The 24,000-nt window shown below is 44.2% G+C and overlaps 1 protein-coding gene across 4 annotated transcripts in view; it reads left to right on the top strand.

Annotated features, from left to right (window-relative positions):
• LOC126470295 (elongation of very long chain fatty acids protein AAEL008004) overlaps positions 1-24,000 on the top strand; it is a 338,249-nt gene that overhangs the window by 185,304 nt on the left and 128,945 nt on the right. For all 4 annotated transcript variants that reach the window (XM_050098057.1, XM_050098051.1, XM_050098052.1 and 1 more), the window contains exon 3: positions 5,789-5,829. The gene's annotated coding sequence lies outside the window, so the exon portion shown is untranslated. The remainder of the gene's footprint in view (positions 1-5,788; positions 5,830-24,000) is intronic.

Below are 24,000 nucleotides of genomic sequence, written 5' to 3'. Positions count from 1 at the left end.
CAATATTTATTGGAACAGTAATGTGTCGACGTATTCTATCCATAAATTCCTCTTGTTTGAATTTTAATACTCCTGAATGTAAAAGTTACTGACTTTGGTATTGCGTGGACACATGAATTTATACATTGTTCTAACTCTCTCGCATGTACACTATTCTCACACATGTAGCTTACGAAGTCGTTGAATACTGATATGACATACAGTTGCCAGCGACTCAGACCGTCTGTTGCAATCCATAATGCATCACATATGTAGATCGCGCTAGTTCATAACACTGGAACGATGTAAATAAATAGAGTCTCCAGATATTAGCTTGAGTGCTGTATCCCCATACATCTTAATGATGGACACCTGAATGCCAGAGAAGCAGATGCCTCGAGGAGAACTACACTACTGGCCATTAAAATTGCACAATTGCACACCAAGAAGAAATGCAGATGATAAACGGGTATTCATTGGGCAAATATATTATACTAGAACTGACATGTGATTACATTTTCACACAATTTGAGCACATAGATCCTCAGAAATCAGTACCCAGAGCAACTACCTCTGGCGGTAATAAAGGCCTTGATACTCCTGGGCATTGAGTTAAACAGAGCTTGGATGGCGTGTACAGGTACAGCTGCCCATGCAGCTTCAACACGATACCACAGTTCATCAAGAGTAGTGACTGGCGTATTGTGATGAGCCAGTTGTTCGGCCACCATTGACCAACGTTTTCAATTGGTGAGAGATCTGGAGAATGTGCTGGCCAGGGCAGCAGTCGCACATTTTCTGTGTCCAGAAAGGCCCCTACAGGACCTGCAACATGCGGTCGTGCATTATCCTACTGAGATGTAGGGTTTCGCATGGATCGAATGAAGGGTAGAGACACGGGTCGTAACACATCTGAAATGTAACGTCCACCGTTCAAAGTGCCGTCAGTGCGAACAAGAGGTGACCGAGACGTGTAACCAATGGCACCCCATATCAGCACGCCGGGTGATACGCCAGTATGGCGATGACGAATGAATACACGCTTCCAATGTGCGTTCACCGTGATGCCGCCAAACACGGATGCGACCATCATGATGCTCTAAACACAACCTGGATAATTCGAATAAATGACGTTTTGCCATTCGTGCAGCCAGGTTTGTCGTTGAGTACACCATCGCAGGCGCTCCGATCTGTGATGCAGCGTCAAGGGTAACCGCAGACATGGTCTCCGAGCTGATAGTCCATGCTGCTGCAAACGTCGTCGAACTGTTCGTGCAGATGGTTTTTGTCTTGCAAACGTCTCCATCTGTTGATTCAGGGATCGAGACGTGGCTGCACGATCCGTTACAGCCATGCGGATAAGATGCCTGTCATCTCGACTGCTAGTGATACGAGGCTGTTGGGATCCAGCACAGCGTTCTGTATTACCTCCTGAACCCACCGATTCCATATTCTGCTAGCAGTCATTGGATCTCGACCAACGCGAGCAGCAATGTCGCGATACGATAAACCGCAATCGCGATAGGCTACAATCCGACTTGATGGTACGCTTTTCTCCTCTTTACACGAGGCATCACAACAACGTTTCACCCGGCAACGTCGGTCAACTGCTGTTTGTGTATGAGAAATCTGTTGGAAACTTTCCTCATGTCAGCACGTTGTAGGTGTCGCCACCGGCGCCAACCTTGGTTGGTTGTTTCGGGGAAGGAGACCAGATAGCGAGGTCATCGGTCTCATCGGATTAGGGAAGGACGGGGAAGGAAGTCGGCCGTGCCCTTTGAAAGGAACCATCCCGGCATTTGCCTGGAGCGATTTAGGAAAATCACGGAAAACCTAAATCAGGATGGCCGGACGCGGGATTGAACCGTCGTCCTCCCGAATACGAATCCAATGTCTAACCACTGCGCCACCTCGCTCGGTGTCAACCTTGTGTGAATGCTCTGAAAAGCTAATCATTTGCATATCCCAGCACCTTCTTCCTGTCGGTTAAATTTCGCGTCTGTACCACGTCATCTTCATGGTGTATCAATTTTAATGCCCAGTAATGTAGATGGGTCGTACTCCATTGTCATCTGATCATCAATGTACTCCCTCTTACCACATAGTCTATACCAATAAATCTCTGTAAACCAAACTATAGCAACATGTTTAACATTATCAGTTTCTGTTATCATCACCCAAACCATGTAGATGCAGACTGGCGAGTTGGTGCTGGTGGTGGTTGTGGCGGCGTTGGTGGTGCTACTGCAACGAACAGTTGTGTTCCTGCTCCGAAATATCAGGTGTTGATTTCTGCTCACCGAGCAGCAGCAGTGCAGACAATAGAAGCTCGTATTTATGAAACAATTGAGCCTCCTGATTCGATAATTTGGGCAGAGTTGGTTTCTGATCCAGGGCTGTGGAATAGGAAAAAGTCATAAGAACGTTGCGCAATACAATTAAAGGGCCAGTTTTCCGTAAGCCCTTAACTGTCTGCCATTGCGAGGATGAAGTTGCGAATTTTGCTCTGTAGTCGTACAAAAGCGTGGCGGCCTGAGACGTCACCCTCAAGCTTGGCGACGTTCCAAACAGCAAGTTGTCGACACATGCGAAAAAAGGTTAGAACTCAGAAGTTCATGAGAGGTGTAAAGTTAGTTAACGATGTCACATTGACACCAAATTTCACCATAACTCGGCCCAACGCTACCCTGGACATGTCACACGATGGGAACATCGTCATACCACCTCTTACCCACAAACCATTCCCCCCCTCCCCCCCCCCCCCCCCTCTTTTGACGCCTCTGCGATAGAGGTCAGAACTGAGATGCCCAGCGTTGAAATCACGCGGTTTTGTTATGGGTGGACGAGGAAAACATTTCACACATGCTACCGCTCAGTATACGAAAAGGCCTCAGGGCGTGGTATAAAGGATGTCCATGGAAACACCCTTTCCCTTGGGGCGTTGATTCCCACATATTTTGCATTCGAGGACGACAGTTTGCAGTGCGATGCGCAACAGAACGACGTTCTTACAACGTTTGGCACTACTGTCACCCCCCCCCCCCCCCCCAGACAATTCAACCTTTCTCTAAGATCATCGTGGGCCTGCAACCCCATCGAACGGGATTGCGCCCCTTTAGAATGTAGAAGGACCGCAATTTTTGCTCTGGTATGCAGAGTGGAACCACTAGGGATCGTCCAAAACCATTCAACAAAATTTGAATTTGTTTATGCTTTTTTCATCCCTCCTGTTTCGCGTTCTCCTGTGGCGTGATTAGAGGAAAGAGGGGAGGGGAGTCGTGAATAAAATGTAAAAGGGTCGCTGTAAGACAACCACCCTCCCCCCCCCCCCCCCCAAGTTCCGCAGCACTCTCGGCGCCACCTGCACGCCTCTGTTGTGCACTTTCAAAATGTAACTGTATAGAGACAGTTACTGATTACTAGATTCCATCGTGACAGACAACCGTTTGAACACCCCTGAGTTGAGTAGCACTATATCGCTGAACTAGCATCTGCTGGCCACATGAGAAATCGAAGGGGTCTCGAAAGAGATGCCTGTCATAACGGCGCCTAGTAATCTGTGACTGGCTCTCTCTGTACATGCACATTTTTAAAGTATTCAATAAAATTTTGTGGGTGGCACTGAGGGTGTTGTCAACCTGGTGTGTGTGTGGAGGCCGGCCGAGGTGGCCGAGCGGTTCTAGGCGCTACAGTCTGGAACTGCGACCGCTACGGTCGCAGGTTCGAATTCTGCCTCGGGCATGGATGTGTGTGATGTCCTTAGGCTAGTTAGGTTTAAGTAGTTCTAGAGAACTGATGACCTTACAAGTTAAGTCCCATAGTGCTCAGAGCCATTTGAACCTTTTTTTTGTGTGTGTGTGTGTGTGTGTGTGTGTGTGTGGAGGAGGGGTGGGGGGAAAGGCTTAGGCGGACGCTGCCGTTTTATTCACCCATGTGTCAATGACGCACCCCCCCATCCCCCATCCCCCATCTCCCCCCACCCCCCTGTGAGCATGCCACAGGAGGGGAGCAAAACAGGTGGGCTGAAAAAACATAAACACCGTTTGCCACTTCCGTTCAAGTTCACATTTCTTCAGATGGTTTTTAGCTGTCCCAAGAGGATTCACTCTCTGTACCAGAGGAAAAATAACAGTTGTGATACACTCCAAACGGGTACAATCACGTTCAGTGGAGTTTCAGGCCGATGATGACCTTAGAGAAGGGTTGAACCGACTGGGGAGTGTCAGCAGTGCAAAGGTTATGGGGAAAGTCGTCCTGTTCCGCATCACAGTGCGAAAAGTAATTTTCTACAGCTAAATGTATTGGCATTCACGCCCTAAGGAAGGGGTGTTTCGATTGCTGCACTTTATGCCACCTCTCTGAGGCCTTTTCTTATCGATACTGAGTGGCAGTGTGTCTGAATTGTTTCCCACGGCCACCCATAAGAAAACAGCGTGATTTCTACGCTGGGCATCGGGGTACTGACCTCCATAACATAGGTTTCAAAAGTAGAGATGAAATGTGAGTAATATGAGTAACAGGGGGTATGAAAATCTTCCCATCATGTGACACGTCCACAGTGGCGTTGGTCAGAACTGCGCTGAAATTTGGCGCCAATGTGACGTCATTAATCCACCTTACACCTCGTATGAACTTCTGAGGTCTAGCCTTTTCTTCGCATGTGTCGGTACACTGCTGTCTGAAGTGTCGCCGAGCCTTGGAGTGACGTCGCAGGGCTTCTGCATCATTACAGAGGAAGGTTGTTGGCATCTTCTTTGAGCCAAATTTCAAACTTCTGTGTCACAGTGGGAGGCAATTACGTAGTTTCGAAAAAGTGACCATGTAATTATGTTGTGGAGTATTTGCGAAAAAGTACAGTGAATAATAATGAGCAATGAGTTACTTCTTACATTCAACTGAATGAGTCAGTTTTCTTCTTTTAACATACCTGGAGGTGGCAGATCTCTGCTGCTGACATAACATGACGACGATCCTTTTACTACAGTGAATGGAACCAATCTGGCAACAATGCAGGCTGCAACATCTTTCCTGTCCAATAGGATAATGCTCCAACTGCAATTTTTGAATTTCCCGCTAGTGGTGGAGACAAGGCACACATTTCTAGGTCATAAATCATAGAAGCAGCATGATATGTATTAATTCATAAAGGAGGTATGACACGACCTCAGTTATAGTAACTATGTAATAAACTGAGAGGGGGAATTGCTTGAAGTGACATACACTACTTGAGGATAAATATGATAACCATGCTGGCTCCACCAGCTTTTTAGACCAGTAGGAACACACACTTTTGAATTTGCAGCCATTTTATCTCACCCAATTGGCCTAGAACTGGGAAGGGGGAAAGGGGCAGGGAGAATGGGGGGAGGGGTGACCTTGACCTTGACCTTGAGGAAATCGACTAACAATGCAGACTGCACTAGTTCTGTCACAGTCCCACTACTTATACTTAGAATTTTAATTGATGTGACTGTGTGAAGCAGCACACCACAAATACTGTATTCGAACATTATAGGATTGTTTATTTTGCTGATCTTCAGTAACTAACATTTTCCTACATTTTGAACAAATGGCCATTCACCATACCAAATAGTAAATGTAACCTGGTATATTTACGTAGTTCCATGTACTGGTTTTGTCAGTATGCATTCCCACTATCTTCTGAAGTATTCGAGGTTATCTACATCCGACTGTACACCAGCGATCCCAGCATTTACTTACATTATTCCTCACATAATGTCTACATTGTCTGTCTAGTGCGGTACAAACACACACGTAAATTAAATCATTTTCTGTTTTCTTTTTCTAGGAAAACCATCTGGGGGTGAACCAGTGAATATTCCAAAGTGGGTAAGTAGATACAGGCATTTGATGATGAGGTCAAAATCCAAATTACTCCAACATTAAAAAGTATTGTTAGAACATTCATTGAGTAAGATATCGACATTCACGTGATGAGCCACCAATTATGTTCCTTTCTGTCTGCGGCGCTGTATCCAACAAAACAGACAGAATTCTGGGAGGACGAGGTATAAGATCTATTTACCGACCTCCTAAGAAGATAAAGGAGATGCAAAGGGCAGTCTCAGTCTCAGGATCCCTGGGATTTATAACATCCCTTGTGAATGAGGAAGCAACCATTTGTGCCGTTTCCTACCGCTGTGTAAACAAAACGATCATTCGTTACATTACAGTAGTAGTATTCCATGAAATGCACGGAGAATGGTGTCTTGGACGCGGAAAGAAGCCAAATATGCACATTTAAGTTTAATACAGTGAAATGACATTAATGTATTACAGTACTAATCATAATTATAAATTAATCTAAAACATTAAATTTTCTGCAAACTAATTCTGCAAACAAATTCTGCAGTGGAGTAGAAACAGTCGTATAACATGAAGTTCTTCAGGTCAGTCTTAAACTCCGCCACATTATCTTCATGATATTTAATGTGCTATGTTACGTTGTTGAATACATGTGCATCCAGGCACGTGACTCCACTCTGTACTACTGCTAAATCCAAGATTTTTTAGAAGTTGTTTTTGGTCGAAATATTACATTCATGACTTTCAGTGTTTTTCGTGAAAAAAGAAATATTAGTACTGACAAAGAACATTAATGAATATGTGTATTGTGAAGCTATAGGCAAAATACTCAGTTTTTTAAAGAAATCTCTGCAGAATGTTTTAGCAGTATCACCAGATTTTTGTAACCCGCTTCTGTATTCTGAAAATACTATCCGTGTAACTCGAATTTCCTCAGGAAAATGATTCCATAACCTATTAGTGAATGGAAATATGCAGAATAACTAGCTTCTTCATTTAAAACCGCCTATAGCAGTAACCATTCGTACTGGAAACGTAGCTAAACCAAGGCTCTTCGTAAATTCTAGGAAACAGATTTTCCAACTGAATTTGTGATCTATCTGTAATCCCAAAAACTTAAAAAACTTTCTACTTATTGTATTTCATTGTTTGACAAGTATTGAACAGTCAAAATTCAGCGATAATCCATTTGCCTTGAACGCTCTGTTGACGTTTTCAAATAGCTGCGTTTTCAGTAAGGGAAATGATATTTTTTTTTATTCCTATACTTGTAAGGAAATAATATTCCAGGGGCGCTGCAGTAGACTCACTAGCCACGAATAGTCGTCTGAGACAAGAAAGTCCTTGTGTAAAAGTGACTTTACAGCCATGGAAATTCACACCACTAGGAAGACTGCATGCAAGTGACTTTGAGATTGATCTCTACACGGAGGTACCGAACGAGAATCTTTTGCTTTCTCTCATGTCACATTCGCGTATGGAGCTTCTGGAAACCGGTCGCACGCATACTTCCGCACGTTACCTGATTTCTCTCCCGGGGTCGATCCAAAGTACACTGCATAAGCAGAGGCGTGTTTCAGGGCAGGTCAGTCCCAAGATGCTCATGAAAGCTCCGATTTCTTTGAGTGCGTATGTGTTTTAGAGATAAATAGACTGATGTGTTCATTTAGCCTCCACCTAGAAGTTGACAGTTTTTAACAAGTCAAATTCCATGCACAATATCGTATATGGCTCAGACTGTTGAAGAGTTGCTCCAAAAGTTGGATCATTGAGGAATACGCTAAATCACAGTAAGACTAAGTTTTTACAGTTTCTAACCCACAATTCAACAAAACCTGACGTTTTAATTTCACAGAATGGGCATATGATTCGTGAAATTGAACAGTTAAAATTTCTATGTGTTCAGATAGAGAGTAAACTGTCGTGGAAAGTCCCTATTCAGGATCTTGTTCAAAGACTGAATGCTGCATTTTTTACTATTAGAACGGTATCTGAACTAAGTGATAGTTTGATACGAAAAGTAGTCTACTTTGCTTATTTTCATTCGCTTATGACCTATGGTATTATATTTTGGGATAACTCATCCCATTCTTAAAGGGTATTTTTGGCTCGCGCTCGAGCAGTAAGTGGTGTAAGTTTCCGAACTTCTTGTCGACCCCTGTTCATTAGTCCGGTATTCTGACGTTGTCCTCTCAACATATATATTCCTTACTGTTGTTTCTTGTTAACAATATCAGCTTACTCCCGAGAATTAGCAGCTTCCACTCACTTAATACTAGACAGAAATCCAGTCTGCATTTGGATCGCATTGCCTTGACTCTTGTGCAGAAAGGCGTGCACTACACTGCTGCATCCATTTTCGATAAGCTACCAAAAGTATACAAAAATCTTAGCAGTAATCCATGCGCTTTCAAATCTAAACTAAAGAGTTTCCCCATGGGTCACTCTTTCTATTCTGTTGAGAAGTTCCTTCAAAAATTAAGCTGATTTCTATGTTATATTGTTGAATGCGTTTACATAAACTTATGTCTTGTCATTTTTTTTGGATTCATAAACATTTTATTTTATCTTTTATTACTTTTCTGTTATAATTTCATGTACTGACACGTTGCATGACCTTGGAGATTTGCTCCTCAATTTGGTCCTACGGAACTAGGCGTGTGAAATAAAAAATAAAATAAAGTAGTAGTGACTCATCACTGACCAGGCGTTTATTATTGAAAGGGTAACCATATGGAGAATCAAACGGAATTTGTGACTGGACTGGGGATTTCTTGGTATTCAGGACGCAGCATGTTACCTTGGATCGAGAGAAGTAGAAGTAATTTCAGCAGCGCCACAAGGACGTGTAATGGGACCTTTTCTGTTCGTGTTGTATAATAATGACCCGGTAGACATTTCACAGATGATGCAATTACGTTTAATGAAGTACTGTCTGAAAAAAGCTAGATTTCAATGTGGTGAAAAGATTGGTAACTTGCTTTCTTCTTCAGTCTCTACATATCCACTCCTTGACAAAGGCCGCTTCAGACATTTCCGTATCCATCTTTGCTGGGCAGTCTGTATCTAGTATTTTCCCTCATGTCATCGGATGTCGTCTCTCCATCGCACCAAAGGACATCCGATTCTTCTATTTGAGTGTCTTGGACGCCACTGCATCAGTGTTTTGGTCCATTTGAAGTTGTTCCTGGCTACATGTGCTGCCCAACGCCATTTCAGTCTCGTTAAACGCTCGATCTTCGTTCTTGATTCTGTCTCTCAGACTCATTCCCAGATTGCTCTCTCTATTACTCTCTGACAGAGGCGAATTGCGCTGTTTGTTGTAAGTGTCATTGTCTCAAGCCCGTATGTTGTTACTGCCAGGATGAGTGTGTCATAAACCTTCTCTAAATTTATAGGGATAAGCGGTTTGCTGAGATTGCAATCAAGTTTTCCGAATGACATCCAGGTGAGGCCAATTCGCCAGGTGATCCATGTACAAAAACATAAATCTGGCACTTCACTAAAGGGCAGAAAAGTAGTATCTTATGACTACAACATCCATGGGTCACAAATAGAATCAATCAACTCATACGTCGTTCTAAAAATTTGTGGGAATACGGAACAGAACTATCATATAGGGTCAATCGTAGGTAAAACAGGTGGCAGACATCCTTTCGTTGGTGGCATAATAGGAAAATAGAGTCAGTTTACAAATGAGACTGCTCACAAAACACTCGCATGCCTCACCTTAGAACAATTCTCTGGTATGTGAAACCAATTTCATATAGGATTAATAAGTGATATTGACCGTGTAGAACGAAATGTAGCGCAAGCGACACAGGTTTGTCTGAATCAAGGGAGAGCGTCACGGAAATGTTGAAAAGCAGAAATTATCAGGCGCTTGAAACTAGACGTCAGTTGTTCCACGAAAGCTTTCCTACAAAGTTTCAATGACCAGTATCACGAGAAGCATTACGACGGAGTGCTGTAAAGTAATGGCTCCGAATGTTTTGTGTAAAAACTCTCAAAGTTTTTTTTTAAATAAAACAAACGTTGTTACCATTCTACATCTTTATTCTTCATGTCTACATATTTTAAGCCCTCTGGCGCTAAAGGGCTCCCAATTGCAGCGTGTAACTTGGCGATGTGTGATGTAACTATGTCGGTGCGTGAGAAACAGCGTACTGTAATCGAGTTTCGAATTCGAAGAGTTCGTCCACACATGGAGCACCCTCTCCTTCAGCATGACGATGCCAGACCACACACTAGCGCTGCGACATCTGCAACAATCTGACACTTTGAGTTCAGTGTCACTGATCATCCTCCATTCAGTCCCGACTTGGCCCTATCCGATTTTCGTCTGTTTTCAAAACTTGAACACCTTCTTGGATTTCACTTTGATAGTGATGAATTGGTGCAAGCATAGGAGAGGTTGTGGCCCCGTCAACGAAGTTTGATGAAACTGGTCTCTCGCTGGGAGAAATGTGTTCGTTGTTGGGTCCCACAACCTCTAGAAGTGCGTAACATGAATTGTGAAACACCCTGTATACAGGTTGTTTCCGTAAGACCGTGCAAAAATGTAACAGGACGTAGAGAATGCTCCACTGAACAATTTGAGGTAGTGAACCTGGGGTCGGAGAAGCCATATTAAGGAGATAATAGGCATAAAATCACATTACTGCGTACTTTTTTATTTACATTGGTTACAGTTAACTGCAAATACAATAACTGACTCAGCGAAGGTATCATTTGTACTGTATCTTACAAAATATACTGAAACTGACAGCTAAATCTCAACGCAAGCATGACACCGGCGAACAAGATTCTGACGCACCCTGACAAATATCCCTGGTGCGTTTCGAATCGCATCACAGGGAACTATAATTCTGGCAGTAATTCTATCTCCTTATCCACTGGGGTCTCATACAAAATGCACTTTAGATACCCCCATAGGAAATAACCAAGGGGATTCAGGTCAGGTGGCCTCGCAGGCCATAAAATAGACCATCTCCTTCCAATCCAGCAACCATGAAATAGAGTATTAAGAAGGTTGCGGATATCCACACTGAAAAGAGGCGGTGCACCGTCGTGCTGAATCCACATCCTGTGACGAACAGCCAAAGGCACGTTCTCCAACAACTCAGGTAGAACACTTTGCACGAACCTCAAGCACAAGTGGCCATTCAGACGGCCAGATAGAAGATATGGTCCAATGAGAATGTCACCAACAATGCCGGCCCAGATATTCACAGCAAAACGTGCTTGATGATGTGACTCTACTACAACTTGAGGGTTTTCCTCATCCCACACATGGCTATTCCTGCTGTGCGAAATACCACCACGATCAAATGAGGCCTCGTCAGCAAACAGCACGGTTTGGAGGAAATCTGGTCGATCCATTGTTGGAGCAACCACTGAAACAATGCGACCCTTGATGCAAAGTCGGTCTCAAGCATTGCATGGACTCGTTGTGAATGATATGGGTGTTATTGTTGTTCGTGCAGTACTCGCCACACGCTAGTATGTGCAGCTATACGACGAGTACTTGTAGTGGGGTCCGCTGCAACACGTTCATCTTCTCTTCAAAATCGCGTGTCCCAGTGGTCCTCATGTCACCAGGTCCCTCGTTTCTTCTTTCCAGTGAACCAGCCTCCTGCATTCGCCGATCTAGAGAAATAAACACGCATCGTGACAGATGATGCCTGTTAGGAAATCGTTCCCTGTACAGCCATTCAGCAGTGAGAGCATTTCAAGGTAGTTCACCATACACAAGGTGCATTTCAGTTAGTTCTGCGAAACTGTTCTGGGTACTGCTCCGTCGTACTGTATTGCACGTCTCTGAAAAGCACTGAGTAATGAATGGGTCTGTTGTTGATTCATAGCACGTTCTGTCAAGGGACAATGTAAACACGATACAACATAGCCAAATTAAGCACAAGTAAAGTAAACAAAACCTGCATCATGGCTTCCTAGTAATCAGGGTAGTCCTCCTTGTTTCCTTGCAGGAAATAAAGAATGTACATGTAAATAAACAGCACAGTACACGTAAACTTGAACGCATGTTATTTGTAAATAAGTTGGGAGACAGTAATGCTAGACAAAGTGGTAGACAAGTTTAATCCCACTTTTCCTTAAGCTAGCTTCTTCGACTCCAGGTTCTCTACCTCAGATTGTTCATTGTAGCATTCTCTATGTCCTGTTGCATTTTTGCACGCTTTTACGGAAGCATTCTGTATTTCCTTATAGTCTATCACATTATTCATATTTATTCCTTGCGCTTTCGCCACTATGTTAGAACGGGTCTTGTTGTGTTTTCTCCATTTCATCGCTAAAAAGTCTAACAAATGCCAGACACGCCAGACTAGCATATATTTCGCCGGGCACGACCGTAAAAAGCCGGGCATTCCTGGTAAAGCCGGATATCTGGCTACGGCAAGTCGAAAAAACAGGGCTAGAGAGAGCGAGATATAAACTGAAGCGCCAAAGAAACTGGTATAGGCATGCTATTCAAATACAGAGACATGTCAACCGGCAGAATATGGCGCTGCGGTCGGCGACCCTATATATGACAACAAGTGTTTGGCGCAGTTGTTAGATCGGCTAGTGCTGTTACAATGGCAGGTTAAATGGTTCAAATGGCTCTGAGCACTATGGGACTTAACATCTTAGGTCATCAGTCCCCTAGAACTTAGAACTACTTAAACCTAACTAACATAAGGACATCACACACATCCATGCCCGAGGCAGGATTCGAACCTGCGACCGTATCAGTCGCACGGCTCCGGACTGAGCGCCTAGAACCGCGAGACCACCGCTGCCGGCAATGGCAGGTTATCAAGTTTTAAGTGAGTTTGAACGTGGTGTTATAGTCGGCGCACGAGCGATAGGACACAGTATCTCCGAGGTAGCGATGAAGTGGGGATTTTCCCGTTCCACCATTTCATAAGTGTGCCGTGAATATCAGGAATCCGATAAAACATCTAATCTCCAACATCGCTGCGGCCGGAAAAGATCCTGCCAGAACGGGACCAAGGAAGACTGAAGTGAATCTTTCGTCGTGAAGAAGTGCAACCCTCCGCAAATTGCTGCAAATTTCAATGCTGGGCGGCAGGCCGGATTGGCCGAGCGGTTCTAGGCGCGCGACCGATACGGTCGCAGGTTCGAATCCTGCCTCGGGCATGGATGTGTGTGATGTCCTTAGGTTAGTTACGTTTAAGTCGTTCTAAGTTCTAGGGGACTGATGACTCCAGCTGTTAGGTCCCATAGTGCTCAGAGCCATTTGAATCATTTTTTCAATGCAGAGCCATCAACAAGTGTCAGCGTGCGAACCATTCAACGAAACATCATCGATATGGGCTTTCGGAGCCGAAGGCCCACTTGTGTACCTTTGATGACTGCCTGGACCCGTCAACACCAAGTTTGGACTGTTGATGACAGGAAACATGTCTGGTCGGACGAGCCTCGTTTCAAATTGTATCGAGCGGATGGACGTCAACGGGTATGGAGACAACCTCATGAATCCACGGACCCTCAGTTTCAGCAGGGAACTGTTCAAGCTGGTGGAGGCTCTGTAATGATGTGGGGCATGTGACGGGTGACACGTCCGTATACATCTTGTCTGATCGCCTGCATCCAATCATGTCCATTGTGCATTCTGATGGACTTGGGCAATTCCAGCAGGACAATTCGAAACCGCACACGTCCACAATTTCTACAGAGTGGCTCTAGGAACACTCTTCTGAGTTTGAACACTTCCGCTGGTCGCCAAACTCCCCAGACATGAACATTATTGAGCATATCTGGGATGCCTTGCAACGTGCTATTCAGAAGAGATCTTACGGATTTATGGACAGCCCTGCAAGATTCGTGGTGTCAGTTCCCTCCAGCACTACATTAGACATTAGTCGACTCCTAGTGCGTGGTTGCCAGGGCCCCACACGATATTAGGCAGGTGTATGTTTCTTCGGCTCTTCATTGTATATATGTGCGTATGATAAATCCCTTCTCTCGAAATCTTCTCTCCTTCATACCTCCTCTGTGTTACCACAGATTACGTGTCCAGATATCATTAGTACTAAGGTTGCAATACACTCGATGTGCCTATTTCCTTCCACCGCCCTGAGTGAGATGCATAAGTTCTAATAAATGTTCACCAACTTGCATTCTTATATAGATGTTGTCCCCTGTGCAGAAAACAACACGTAGGTACTGAGCCCGTTATCTTCCGGCTGTAAGAAACTTTCAGCGAGGAACTAATACTATGTGAATAATTAAATTTTCAATTATTTTTGTTTATACAGGATGCCCCTCGCTTTGTATTAGCAGAACACGAGAAACTGCAGAATTATATTTCACTTTAGAGTCACAAATAATTTCCATTCTTCAACAAAATAATTAACTGTGTATTTCCGTAAATACTGTCACACTGTTTTCAACTATAGGTCCAAATAATCATACATGCTAATAAAGTCATAACCTGATGCCGACCGCGGCAGACAACACGTCTGTCCTCCGAGACTACCGAACTAGCTATATTTTACAAATCAGGCGTTGTAAATTAAGTCTTAACTGATACCGCGGCAGACATGTTCCTCCTTTGAGACTGCCGAACCAGCTCTGATCTTACAGCCGAGCAACTTCGCCCTCCATCCAACTTAGGCGCGATCCGAAAATCTCCAAAGTGCTTCGTCTGCTTTTTCGTTTAGCAGTTATTTTGCTGGTTATTAATACTTGTGAAATAATGGAATAATAGCACGTTATTGAGAGATGCTTTAATATGAAATGCAAGTTAATACGTTGTTTAGTTTTTCTAATATTAACAACAGAAGATTATCATTTTGCCGCGCAACTTCCGAATGCAGCGACCAATCGCTGAGAAGTACCACGATTGAGGTGGTCTTTCTCACGATATCTGTACCGGACAAACCATCTGTGACTCAACATTACGTCATCTTGCCACTGCTGCCTCCTCAACTGCTCTAAAAAGAGCTTCTAGTAGCTGAATACGATGGCTGTAAAGTCAGAAATATTACCCTGCAACCCTATATAGAACTAACCTACCGACACTAATTCATCATAGCTGTATGTGTGTGTGTGTGTGTGTGTGTGTGTGTGTGATTTAGTGAGTGTCACAGTCGCTTGTATGGAATAAGCACAGGAAGATGGATCGACGCAGAGTCGTGACAGAACATCAGAAATGAGCTGACGTTACTGCACGTGCACATCTGCGTCTACTCTACATACATACTCCGTGTGGCGGAGGGTTTCACGTACTGCTCCTGATTATTTCCTTTCCTGTTCAACGGGCAAATAGAACGAGGGGATAAAGACTGTTTATAAGTCTCTGTATGAGCCCTAATTTCTCTCGTCTTATCTTCGTGGTCCTTACGCGAAATATACTTTGGCGGCAGGAGAATCTATCTGCAGTCGGCCTCAAATGCCTGTTTCTAAATTTCTGCAACGGTGTTCGCGAAAAGAACTTCGTCTTCTCTCCAAGGATTCCCACTTGAGTTCATGAAGCTGCTCCGTAATACTTGTGAGCTGATCGAACCCACCGGTAACAAATCTAACAGCACGCCTCTCAATTGCTTCCATCTATTCCGACCCGATGGGGAGCCCAAACACTCGAGTAGTACTCAACAATGGTTCGCTCTAGCGTTCTTTGCTGACTGTGTCAAGCAGCACATCACGAATGCTGAATTCGAATCTTACAGGGTTATTTTTCGTACTCACCCACAATAACTTACTTTTATCTACAACATTTTGACCACACCGTGAATGAAGTCGTCCTATTTGCTGGCGTATCAACGCGGGCTACCCAGCGTGTATACGAGTCATGATGTACCACTCACAGCCAGGTAATACGGCGTAAGAACAGTGATCGTAAAGAGATCCTAATGGACAGAGACCAGAGACGAGTATCACGATTTAACAATGACAAGGTTTTAAGCCCGACAGGAACTGCTGCTGATAATGAATGCAGGATAGTTTCAACCAGCTTCCTAGAGATCATTTTCCGCCTCCCGTAGCTCAGTGACCGGCGTGTCCGGCTACTATGCGGAGGACCGGGCTTCGATTCCTTGTACTGCCATGAATTTTTTGCCTTGGTGGGAGGACAACGACCGGGTCAGCGATGTGCTGGCCTCATGCCCCTCCATACCGCATCTACATGACGCCGAATGGCATAGGACGACATGGCTGCCGTCTGGCACGACTGGCCCGTCTGAGCCAGAATGCGGAGCTTTGCTCTGTTTCTCCTAAAGGTCACTGCATAGAGAATTGCATGCGCACATCTGGAGTTGCGTACCTCGCAAAAGGCCATTCCTCACAGCGGCACATAAAGCTGCGCGTCTTTAATGGACCGAACAACGCAGAAACTGGAGAGTAAATGATTGGAGAGACGTGTACTGTGGTCCGAGAAATCAAGATTTGGCTCTTTTCATGTGATGCAACGTTTCGAATTCACCGACGGCCCGATGAGGCATTAAACCCACAGTGTTTTGAGGGTGTAGTTGACGCCGGAACTGGTTCTGTAATATATTGGGGATGTTTTCTCGCACCATGACTTCGGCAAAAGTCGCCTCACTACCACATCGCAATAGTGAAGGTTCGACAGAACGAGTGATTGTCCAAGTTTACGTTTCACATCCTGTGGAAATATGTTCCGAAATTTCTGGATAACATAATAACATTACATGAAGCGTAATTATTACAGTTTTTAGTGTTGAAAAAATATTCTGAAAATGTACATTACTGGCCATTAAAATTGCTACACCACGAAGATGACGTGCTACAGACGCGAAATTTAACCGACAGGAAGAAGATGCTGTGATATGTAAATTATTAGCTTTTCAGAGCATTTACACAAGGGTGGCGCCGGTGGCGACATCTACAACGTGCCGACATGAGGATAGTTTCCAACCGATTTCTCATAAACAAACAGCAGTTGACCGGCGTTGCCTGGTGCAACGTTGTTGTGATGCCTCGTGTAAGGAGGAGAAATGCGTACCATCACGTTTCCGACTTTGATAAAAGTCGAATTGTAGCCTATCGCGTTAGCAGAATATGGAATCAGTGGGTTCAGGAGCGTAATACGGAACGCCGTGCTGGATCCCAACGGCCTCGTATCACTAGCAATCGAGATGATAATCATCTTATCCGCATGGCTGTAACGGATCGTGCAGCCACGTCTCGATCCCTGAGTCAACAGATGGGGACGTTTGCAACACAACAACCATCTGCACGAATAGTTCGACAACATTTGCAGCAGCATGGACTATCAGCTCGGAGACCATGGCTGCAGTTACCCTTGACGCTGGATCACAGACAGGAGCGCCTGCGATAGTGTACTCAACGATGAACCTGGCTGCACGAATGGCAAAATGTCATTTTTTCGGATGAATCCAGGTTATGTTTACAGCATCATGATGGTCGCATCCGTATTTGGCGACATCGCGGTGAATGCACATTGGAAGCGTGTATTCGTCATCACGATACTGGCGTATCACCCGGCGTGATGGTATGGGGTGCCATTGGTTACACGTCTCGGTCACCTCTAGTTCGCATTGACGGCTCTTTGAACAGTAGACGTTACATTTAAGATGTGTTACGACCCGTGTCTCTACCCTTCATTCGATCCATGCGAAACCCTACATTTCAGCAGGATAATGCACGACCGTATGTTGCAGGTCCTGTACTGGCCTTTCTGGATACAGAAAATGTTCGACTGCTGCCCTGGCCAGCACACTCTCCACATCTCTCACGAACTGAAAACGCCTGGTCAATGGTGGCCGAACAACTGGCTCGTCATAATACGCCAGTCACTACTCTTGATGAACTGTGGTATCGTGTTGAAGCTGCATGGACAGCTGTACCTGTACACGCCATCCAAGCTCTGTTTGACTCAATGCCCAGGCGTATCAAGGTCGTTATTACTGCCAGAGATGGTTGTTCTGGGTACTGATTTCTCAGGATCTATGCACTCAAATTGCGTGAAAATGTAATCGCATGTCAGTTCTAGAATAATGTATTTGTGCAATGAATACCCGTTTATCATCTGCATTTCTTCTTGGTGTAGCAATTTTAATGGCCAGTAGTGTATATCTTATTGACCTCTTTAAGTGAAGTCATAATTTTTATCTTGTACTGCAAGTAAAAATGTTATTCGACTTCTCGAAAACAAAACAAAAATGTTTCTTTGTTCAATCAGTCATTATTCGACGTCTTCCAATTACCTCGGCGTTGACGAGACTTGCTCCGTCCTAAATAACAGCAACGAAAATCAAATGCCTGCAGTTTTCTGCAGCAACTCAAAGTTAGTCTTCGACACACACCATTAAATAGCTGGTCTCTTGTATGCATCGAGCTTCAGCATGACTATTTTTCAACCTATGGTGTGATCGGCATCGGATTCCGCTTTACAAAATTGCAAAAACATAGTTTTCAAAGCACAGGATTCTTCTCTGTTAGCACAGTTACTTAACAGGATTTCTACTGCGGAACGGTTTCAGCTTGCGCAATCAGACATCAGCGTGCAGTAATTACCCGGCGCAGGTTAATACCGTTCCGCCTGAAGTGGCCTTGCATCTGACAGGTCTTCAAACGCTTGAAGTAAAATAGACAGAAAAACTGTTTTATCTTATTCGTCGATTTTCACTAACATTCCAGGCTAATACCTGGACAGTTGCTAAACAAACACAGTCTTGGGCTAGTCCGGAAAACTTCAATGGAAGCGATGCATGTTGATAGTTGAAAAACAAACTAACCTGAGACTGACCAAAAAGGACATGAGCGAAGCGCTGGCAGCTGCGGCTGAGAATTGAGTCCTGTTGTGTGACGCATTCAACTCGTCTGCGTGCTAGCTATCGAATATCACGTGAGCACGTGGCAGAACACTTGCCCGATTGAAACTGGAGGCGTCAACATTCGGAGAAAATAGTTGTTGTTGTTGTTGTTGTTGTGGTCTTCAGTCCAGAGACAGATTTGATACAGCTCTCTATGCTACTCTATCCTGTGCAAGATTCCTCATCTCCCTGTACCTACTGCAACCTACTTCCTTCTGAATCTGCTTAGTGTATTCATCTCTTGATCTCCCTCTACGATTTTTACCCTTCACGCTGCCCTCCAATACTAAATTGGTGATCGCTAGATGCCTCAGAACATGTCCTACCAACCGAGCCCTTCTTCTAGTTAAGTTGTGCCACAAATTTCTCTTCTCCCCAATTCTATTCAATACCTCCTCGATTTTGCTGACAATAAAACAACAAAATACGGCCAATGTTGATTTTCCTTCCAGTTCTATCCACTATTTGGTCGTGGTGCACACAACACGCCATGGAGTCGCCAACCTCCTCATTAGTTGTGTGATCTACCCATCTAATCTTCAGAATTCTTCTGTAGCACCACATTTCAAAAGCTTTTATTCTCTTCTTGTCCGCCGGCCGATGTGGCCGAGCGGTTCTAGGCACTTCAGTCCGGAACCGTACTGCTGCTACGGTCGCAGGTTCGAATCCTGCCTCGGGCATGGATGTGTGTGATGTCCTTAGGTTAGTTAGGTTTAAGTAGTTCCATGTCTAGTGGACTGATGACCTCAGTTGTTAAGTCCCATAGTTCAAAATGGCTCTGAGCACTATGGGACTTAACATCTATGGTCATCAGTCCCCTAGAACTACTTAAACCTAACTAACCTAAGGACGGCACACAACACCCAGCCATCACGAGGCAGAGAAAATCCCTGACCCCGCCGGGAATCGAACCCGGGAACCCGGGCGTGGGAAGCGAGAACGCTACCGCCCGAACCACGAGATGCGGGCTAAGTCCAATAGTGCTTAGAGCCATTTGAGCCATTTTTTTCTCTACTTGTCCAAACTATTTATCGTCCATGTTTCACCTCCACACATGGCTACACTCCATACAAATACTTTCAGGAACGACTTCCTGACACTTAAATCTATACTCGATGTTAACAAATTTCTCCTCTTCAGAATCGCTTACCTTGCCATTGCCAGTCTACATTTTATATCCTCTCCACTTCGACCATCATCAGTTATTTTGCTCCCCAAATAGCAAAACTCATTTACTACTTTAAGTGTCTCATTTCCTAATCTAATTCCCTCAGCATGAACCGATTTAATTCGACTACAGACAATTTTCCTCGTTTTGCTTTTGTTGATGTTCATCTTATATCCTCCTTTCAAGCCACTGACCATTCCGTTCAACTGCTCTTGCAGGTCCTTTGCTGTCTCTGACAGAATTAGAAGTCATCGGCGAACGATACGGTATCCAGCGCTGCTGGAGCAATCACGTGATATTTGGCTTTCGCTGTAGGAATGCAAATGATTCGCGAGAAACAACGGACTAGGAACAACAGTCAGCTATAGCTCTGCTTAAAATTTAATAATTTCCTAAAATACAGGAGTAAATAGCATTACATCCTATCACCGAACAAACTAATGTTGTACACTCACAGAAAAAAAAATGCAAAACCAAGGAGTAGTTGTGCGACATAAACAAAAGTTGGTAGGCTTGTTTCTTCATCTGAAATATGATGTTTGTTCAATGGCGCGCCGATTGCAGAAGAGTGATGCTAGTAGCACCACTGTGAGGATGCAAATCAGGTTTGCTTTGTATCACGCTGTAACGGCCGTGAGCGTGTTACCTTTGAGATTGGATGAGGTGAATGGATGTTAGAAAAAGAATACCTTTAAGGCGACAAATATGTCATTATCAATACCTTACTGGGTTTGAAATAGGTCGCGTAATAAGGATACGAGAAGCTGGATGTTCCTTCTGCGATACCGCAGAAAGACTTGGCAGGAGTATAGCCGCTGTACATGAGTGTTGGCAGCAGTGGTCACGAGAATGTACAGTCGCAAGATGACCGGGATCCGGACGGTCTCGTGGCACTGCCGACAGGGAGGCCCATCTTGTTTGGCGTATGGCTCTGGTGCATCGTATTGCATCTGCAGCTGCAATCTGATCAGCAGTTAGTACCACAGTGACACAACGAACTGTTACAAATCAGTTACTACAAGAACAGCTCCGAGACAGACAACCTGTAGCGTGCATTTCGCCGACCCCAAACAAGCGCCATTTCCGACTTCAGTGGTGTCAAGCTGTGTGTCTGTTAGACGGAGGCTAGTTGAGGGCCTGCAATCAACCTGCCTGCGTGCCAGACACACTGAACCTACACCTGGAGCTATGGTCTGGGGCGCAGTTTCTTATGACAGGAGGAGCACTCTCATGGTTATTCCACGCACTCTGACTCCAAAACATAACGTCAGTCTGCTAATTCGACCTGTCGTGCTGCCATTCATGAACAGCATTCCAGGGGGTGTTTCCCAACTGTATAACGCTTGCCCATATACCGCAGTTTGTAACCCAACATGCTCTGCAGAGTGTCGACATGTTGCCTTGGCCTGCTTGATCACCAGACCTGTCTCCAGTCAAGTACATACGTCACATCACCGGCCGATAACTCGAGCGTCATTCACAAACAGCATTAACCGTCCCTGTGTTGACCAACCGCGTGCAACAGGTATAGAAGTGCATCCCACAAACTGACATCCGGTACCTGGACAACACAATGCATGCATTTCTGCATGCTTGCACTCAACACTCTGGCGGTTACACCGTTTACCAATGTACCAGCATTTCACATTTGCAATGGCTTATATCGCGCTTAAATGAACCTGTTGTCTAGCAATGTTAATCACTTAAATATGTTACCTAAACAAATGTATTCCCAAAATTTCATTACTCTACACTAATTACTTTTTGGTTTTGTCATTTTTTCCGTCAGTGTATTTGAACATATTTGCAATAAGAGTCCTCATACAGCAGCGTATATATTGATATACAAATATTTGTGGTGATTTTTAAGTAAAGTCAGCAGTGAAACGCAAAAACGTTGTCTTATAAATTATAGAGTGCAGCAATCAGTCGTCCTTTTTTAGATTTTATTACGCAAATCCAGATTTCGGCTCGTAGCTATCCATTCTCAATGCACTATTTTCTATTCTCGATGCATGCAAGTCCCTGTTGTTCGGGCGTCAACCGTGCGCCTGTGAGCGTAGGTGCCGGCCGGGGTGGCCGTGCGGTTCTAGGCGCTTCAGTCTGGAACCGCGCGACCGCTGCGGTCGCAGGTTCGAATCCTGCCTCGGGCATGGATGTGTATGATGTCCTTAGGTTAGTTACGTTTAAGTCGTTCTAAGTTCTAGGGGACTGATGACCACAGATGTTAAGTCCCATAGTGCTCAGAGCCATTTGAACCATTTGCGCGTAGGTCTGCCATGCTACTCAAGTATTCAAAGAAATGTGACTGACGCCTGAACAACAGGGACTTACATGCATCGAGAATAGAGAATGGCTACCCACTAGCCGAAATCTGGAGTTAAGTAATAAAATCTAAAAGAAGGACGACTAACTGCTGCACTCTGTAATTTATAAGCCACATAACAGTCGCTGAGTGCACCCACTATCCGAATGAAAGGTAACCTGATAAAACGTTGTTCTTCAGGAAATATTACTTGATCCTGAACCTAGTAGAATATTTTATTTGGTTATCGATGGAATCGTCAAAATGGTAATGGACTGAAGCGTGCGGAGTAAAGGTTCTGGAGGTAGGCCGAGGCTGATTACAGAAAGCAGTTTCCAACTGATGAACGTTGCAGTAATTATGCAGAGATGAAGAGGCTTTTACAGGATATAGTAGCGTGGAGAGGTGCATCAAACCAGGCTTCAGACTTAAGACCACAACAAGTGAAGTAAACAAGAAGAATTTCGATTGATTGTTAATTTCGAAAACAGTGCTGGTGGTAGGTTTTTGTACTCGTAATAGGTTCTAGAATCCTGTTAGAGCCTGATACGGTCAACGCTCCATAGTAGTTTTGTTTCAGTGCCGCAGTCTTTTTTATTTTTATTTATTTTTGCAGACTAATATGACTTTGACTCATTAGTTATCACATGGAGCACTTCTCTGCCCATCAGATTTATGGCCATTTGCAGCCAAGTGTGAAAATAATTCTGTTGCAAGCTTCACATAAAACCTGCAGGGATAATGGTGACCCTATTGCCCTGTTGAGTTTCCGCAGTTTCATCTGAGCGCAATATGATTTAGGACGCGTTTGGACATTTCACTGCGTTTCTTCGGCGCTATACACGCCACGAATATCCGTGGGTAAATGTAGTCGTCACACGCTGTCGAGAACAGCAGTTATTACTAGAAGCTCGCTGAGTGCGCGTTTTTGTGTTGCTTGGTGCAGACACTCCCACACCCACCTGACGAGAACCGCTGACTGGTTAGCCAGCGCGCGCTTGTCTCCATAAGGAACGGCTCTTCCTCGAACGCTGTCGTGGGCGGCAAAGTGCCACTGACGCTTGAGACATAATGAAGCAGGTCAACCGTGCGCCTGTGAGCGTAGGTCTGTCAAGCTACTATTTGAAATGATTTAATATTCACCCAGTTCCCTGGCGGTAAGTATACCTCGCAAGTACAAACTGCAGCTGCAATTAAACGAAATGAGAAAGCTACGTAGTGAAACCAGGATAAATTATATCCACAAAAATAAGAATGGCGATTTTCTTTACAGAGAAGAGGCCAACGTCAATTAACACACAACGAACGCAGCATTGATTGGAATTAACAACCGAAATTCTCATGAGTAAGCTTTATTTGTGTGCCTACGCTCAAAAACTATAAAAATGTTAAATGAATTTTTAATCTGGAATCGAAGGAATTTCGTCAATATCCTTCTGTAGACTTTTATTGTTCTCGTGACTCTAGTAACGCCTTCCTGAAGTCAATACAATCACTTACCTGACATCTCTCATTCTTATTTATCCATTTTATTTACGCATTAATTTTATCACTTCCATCTTCGACAACAGGCTGGGCTTATAACATTCCTTCATTGCAGTAAGTTAGTGAAGATTACTCTTTTACAGGGTTTACGACCACGATCGTGCAACTAATGAATTTTAAGCAGTCAGACTATTGGTTTCGTCTCCAAATACAATATTGTTTTATGCAGAAGAATATGTATCAGAAACGAGTGTGGGAACATGGATTCGTTTAGAAAATGTAATAATTTTTAGTCAGGTAAAAAATACGATCTTGAGTCCAAATCGAACGTATAATTATGAAATAAGTGTTAATCGCTTTAAAATTCAGAGATTCATTAGGTAAATGAAACCTAACATTTATCCCAGGTGAAG

This window comes from Schistocerca serialis, chromosome 3 (genome assembly GCF_023864345.2).
Source record: "Schistocerca serialis cubense isolate TAMUIC-IGC-003099 chromosome 3, iqSchSeri2.2, whole genome shotgun sequence".
Classification (NCBI taxonomy): domain Eukaryota; kingdom Metazoa; phylum Arthropoda; class Insecta; order Orthoptera; family Acrididae; genus Schistocerca; species Schistocerca serialis.
This window is presented reverse-complemented; position numbering and strand designations above follow the sequence as displayed.